At 42.5% G+C, this 5,721-nt stretch overlaps 1 long non-coding RNA gene across 1 annotated transcript in view; it reads left to right on the top strand.

Moving 5' to 3' along the window:
* The window catches only part of LOC116693510 (uncharacterized), a 9,670-nt gene that overhangs the window by 3,408 nt on the left and 541 nt on the right, over positions 1 to 5,721 (top strand). The window lies entirely within an intron of this gene.

Here is a 5,721-nt window from a genome sequence, read left to right as displayed (position 1 = left end):
ACGGCAGCCGCTGTCAGCTACTTTATAGTGAGAAATCACTACAGCGTCCATTAATATTAAAATGCATACAGGTTGGGAGGATGGTCTTTCGCTGTGTGTTTTGTTGGTAAATGTGAGATGTTCAAGTCACACACGTACTGTATCTTGTGTATTAACTACTGTATCAAGGTATTAAGACAACGGTCTCTGAAACAAGGATTAAATAAAAATGCGATAGAAGCCCTGCTTGTTAATCAATGTCTTGCAGTCACGCGGACCCCTGATTGCTCTGGGCTCATAAGCGCTGCTTATGTATAGTTTAATAGTAGCTGCACTTCTTAAGTGGATTCCTAAGATCTGGGTTTTTAAAACAAATCCCTCCCGTTTTTTCAACTTCTTGGTTCAACTTTGGCCTTTCCTTCTTACCCAAGTTGTGTGCTCACACACTTTTCCTGTGCCAATTGCACAGGAAACTGTAGGGCTGTCAAAGTAACAAGGATACTAGGGAGTTAACTTGAGTTCAACATATTTAGCAGTCAGTACCTGAGGACAGGATTTATCCATCAAGTTCTCAGCTAGCAGTTAGCCAAAATAGCTGTTAGCCAACCGCTAGCTTTGATTCAGTCTAAGATAACGTTACTCAAGCTAAACAGTGGGAAAAGCAGCTACAGCTAAATTAAGACTTTACAGTCATAATAAAGACAACGATTAAGTGATTTTATTTTAAATGAGCACAAGTAGAACTGACGTAACAGCTGTTATATGTTATATACAACGATGTTACGTTATATTATATTCGACGATATTGTACATGCTGTCTCAGCTAGCGGTTAGCAAAATTAGCTGTTAGCTAATCTGACGTTAGCTTTCCAGTGGAGGCTAAAAAGAGACCGCTACTGTGGAACAGAGCGTGCAGTGTCGTAAATCCTCGTATATCACGATTATCATCTGTGCATGTGCGAACATCTTGTGCATACCGACACAGGCCTCAGCTCCGTCGTGTCTTGTCTGGTTTTATTTCCTTTCATGCGTTTTTACCGCCTTTGTGATTGTCTGCCCCACCCTGATGTGTTTCACCTGTTGGAGCCCTGTCACCTGTCTCTCGTTTCTCCTCCGACCTCGTGTATTTATTCTGTGTTGTGTTTGTCGGGTGTGGGATCATTGTGTGCTGTTGTTGAGGTCGGTTCTGTCCTGCCTCTGGATTTATTCGTCTCAAGTTCCCTGTGGTTTTGTTTCCTGCTTGGATTACTTTTGTTGTACGTTTTTGCCTGTTACCTCATGACAATATTAATTTTGGTTTTTATTAAATGAACAATCTTCTCTGAACTGTATTTGGGTCCAAGCCACGCCATTATTCCTGACAAGCCGTGACAGAATGGTATAACAGCCCTAGTAATTAGTGATTAACACTGATGTATCTGCTGATCAGTTTCAGATAGACCGCTAAAGTGGTTTGGGTAACTTTACACTTTCAATGTTGCCACATTCCCAATACAACAGTTACATTCACCTGTCACAGATAGAAAGACTTAAGAAGCTACAAATTAGATCTAAGTAGGGATGAACTGAGCCCCTTTGCCACAAAAAAATGCAGATTTTGAAAATGATTACCATCAATGACATCCATAACATTGTACTGTGTCCAGTTCCAACGTTGTTATTCATTTATTTTTCCATTTCAAAAAATCTAAGCATGTTCATTACAGTATGATTAAGATTATGGAAAGACTGAGGTTATTACAAATGAAATGAAGCATATATATATGTATGTACCAACACATCCTTGTGAAGTCTGTCATTCTAATCCAAAACACATCTTGTCAAATTTTGCAAATATCTGCTCATGGTTTGTAGCTGTCCATTCTGTGCACACTAAAAACAATCCGGTTTTCCTATGCATCCCTTGCTCTCTAAATGGGAAACTAACAAAGGGGCTCGGACTCACAACAACACAACCCGTTCTCACTCTCAACTTGTTATATACTGATGCTTGGTCAGTAGCTCTCAGCGTCGCCCACCACAGCAAAAATCCCCCCTGAGATGACATAGTATGAAGAACAACAACGATAGCGAGTTATACGACATGACTGGAAATGTAGGTTGGGGTGGTGGATGTTTCAAACAACACAGGACCTCCACCCAGGACACCGGGGCTCGTATCCTGTTCTTATCTAAACCTATATTGCTCTTACGTCAGTCAAACACACGTCCCGACCCAGAGCGTCAAAAAGTGACGGCAAGAGTCTCGACCGTGCGCGTCAGGGTGTCAATCATGTGGATTCCTCTCATATAAATGGGATCTGTGGAAATACTGGGGTAGAATTATCTTTTAATGATGATCTATGTTGCCGAAAGACAAACAACTAAAAATAGCGATCATGTGTCCAGGTCACATTTGGAAGTTTGAAGAAGGCCCAGTCCCGCAGAGCTCTGAGCCCTGCTGTGATCTGAGCGGCTGTTTGCAGTGTGCCTCAGTCGAGACCTTTGTACAGCCCCGGTGCTGTATTCGGCCTGTGGTCACAACTTAGCTCCTAGCTCATCAATTACATTACGGCAGAGCCCACTCTGCGAGTAAGCAGCTACTGGAGGCATGCTTGTTGGTATAGCGGTGGGCTGAAGAGATAGCATTATCAGGACTGGAGGGCCATCACACAGAGACTGCTTTTCTTCAGTATCTCCATTTGCTGCCTGTTGTCAGATCCCTGGCCTCCACCAGCACGCACAACCCAGATCTCTCTAATCGAGTGAGTTTGTCTTGGGGGAAGGCCAGCAGACTGTGGAGCCTTTTTTTGTTTGTTTGAGAGCATGAACAAAAGGTTTTTTATGTGTGAAGGCTGTTCTCTCATAGAGGGATCTGGGTTAGCTGTGTCTGTTTGTGCTGATGCAGGCAAGCAGGCTTTGAAATGGCGCTAAGCCACATACCCGTGGGTTCTGTAGGACGGCGGCCGCGGCATCGCAGAGCCCCAGCGACTCAATAACAACCGCTGGATGTGTGGAGCCGAGGCAGAAAACAGCCGAGACGGACAAACGACGGACGGAGAACAAACAGCCAGTGACGGATTGATTGTTTCACACTCAACACACATTGTACTCAACTGGTTCAACATCATTTAAAAAAAGACGTTACATTATTTCAATGAGCGATGACAGACAAGGAAACAGAAAGGCCAAGGGATGATAAACTGACTCGAGCTGATTTTGCATGCAATTTTGATATGTCAGGACAATCCAAAGAAAAATCTTTCTTCGCAAGTCAAGCTATTTCTATCTAGGACAGGGGTCTCAAACTCAATTTACTTGGGGGCCGCTGGAGGTAGAGTCTGGGTTTAGCTGGGCCGCATCAAGTATTCCAAAAAAACCCTCTATTTCCTCAAAAAAGGGTGCGGAACTGCCGGTGCTTTAAGCCCCTAGATCTGATATGGTTGGTGCATTTCACAACAACAGACATCACATTGTCAAACCTCAGGCATTTGCAACAAAGGGCACTTAGCTAGCTTGACAACGGTTACACCGCTGTCACGAGACTACGGTAGCCCATAAGTGACATGCACAATGACAAAAAGTTTCAGAACGCGCGGGCCGCACTAACACTTAACTTTGATGTCAAGTAGGGGGCCACAAAATATCATCCCGCGGGCCGCAATTGGCCCCCGGGCCGCGAGTTTGAGACCCATGATCTAGGAGATAATAAGCCCCTTTATTCCCCTTACTTTCCCACCGAGGATGCCTTCGGCAAAAGGCTGGACCCGGTGCCTTGAGCTGGCTCATGAATCGGAAACTTCTAATAGAGAACAAGCTGGAACCACCAGCTTTGCTTGTTTCACCGAAAAGTTTGAGAAGAAATTGAGTCTGTTTCTCCTCCGGTTTGGGTACATCTAACCTAAAGGGTTAGTGAAAGTGCCAGATGATAAGACACAACATCAACAAAAAGGCATGGATAGTCAGACTATGATGAAAACCCCTTTCCTCACACCTTTGATTTATCAGATTTGAGGGGGTTGTGTCCGCCAATTTCACCATCTTTTTGAATCACACCTACTACATGAAGCAATGGGCCAGTTTACTCAGGTGAAACAAAGGCAGCATATGAACCTGTCTCTCAGTCTTTTAATTCTTCAACTATTTCCATCAAGTTTACTTTCTATTATTGATAACATTTACACACTTGGCACAACAGGAGTCAATGATGACTTAACTGTGGATACTTTTCCATTGCTTTAAAACGTGTGATTGGAATTTCAACTTTTTCAAGGGTTAGCAAAACGGTAGCCAAAATGAATGATTAAATAGTAGAAACAACTTTTAATTTCTCTGATCCTCTGCTTTGTTCCAACCCCGCTCCCTCTCTTCAGTCACCCTCTAGCTCGCTCGGCCATATTACCGGGCTCGGGGGCACTCGTTGAGCCTCCGTCTAAAACTCAGTTTTGCCATTTTCTTTTTTATTAATGTAATATGATAATGTATTGACATTCCAAGGGACTACAGATAAAAATCTGCTTTTCTGCAAACTCTGGTGCATTTACATTTTGAGTGCAAACAAAAAATGTCCATTGATGTGCATTTTCCCTTTTTAAATAAAAAAATCTACCCATGTTATTCTTCCATTGTCGCTCCTATTTTCCTCTCATGTTAAGTATGAAATTAATGCGGTAAGCGTGGATATTTTCAAAACAGTTTAAACATTTTAAACTTGTTTATAGTCGGTTTCTCCTCCGTTTCTACACTTTGTGCAAACTTGCATTTACTGTATTCACATTTTTCCTTTGACTTAGCATGCAATCATGTCTAAAATGTGCATTGTGTCAGAACACACCTTAATACTGTCATATAGTGAGGCCTAATACACACTTCAACCCCTGGGTAGCACTTACACTTTTTCTTCATGGGCTGTGACGTGAAAGCAGCATAGCAACAACATGGTGGCAGCAGCAGAATATGTACTGGGTGTGTTCAGCTACAGTCAAGTCAGAACGCATAGGCCGATACACAATCAATGTAGACTTTAACCCTAAAAATACACTGCGGTTTGCAGTTGCTTGCGTAGCTTGTGAGCCGTTACATGGTCATTACGGACAGCTGCGCCGATTAAAACAGAATCGCTCTGTCAGACACACATCTGGAAACTAGAATGCCTCTGGTGTAGACAGGGTGTTCACATTTCAGTGCATATTGGAAATAGTCACCAACCCTGCCTGTAAGTTTTACTTTATTAGTTCTGTGGGAAACATAATCTTTATTTGACCCAATAACACGAGTTAGTTACATACTGGAGATCCTGGCAATTTCTCAACAGCTGAAATCAGATTTTAAGTAAAGAACGAACTGAGAATTTTACAATTGCCAGCTGTATGTTGCCTTGTGTTTCATTTGTTTTTGTGTTACTGTACTGTGATCCTTTTCTTCAGACTCATGGGGAGAAAGCAGCAAAAAAAAGAGCACGCTGAAAAGTATGGATTTTCTGGCACCGCCCTGCTTAAATTAAGAAATGCCAATATGAGGATTCCACCCCGACACACTGGTTCACGTCGAGTTCACTTGTCATTTTCTATAATTCTGACAAAATCAAGATGCTTAACCATGATGTAGTTAGCCATGCTGGGCCGCCCTAGGGCTTTCTGATTGAATTAGGCGTCTGTGTTCTACCATTCAGTACCAGCCTGAAGTATTCCAAACACTTAATGGGGCAGAAGTTATTTATTCTTATCAAATAGGGGATTTTATATATATATATATATATATATA

This window comes from Etheostoma spectabile, chromosome 8, assembly GCF_008692095.1.
Source record: "Etheostoma spectabile isolate EspeVRDwgs_2016 chromosome 8, UIUC_Espe_1.0, whole genome shotgun sequence".
Lineage (NCBI taxonomy): Eukaryota > Metazoa > Chordata > Actinopteri > Perciformes > Percidae > Etheostoma > Etheostoma spectabile.
This window is presented reverse-complemented; position numbering and strand designations above follow the sequence as displayed.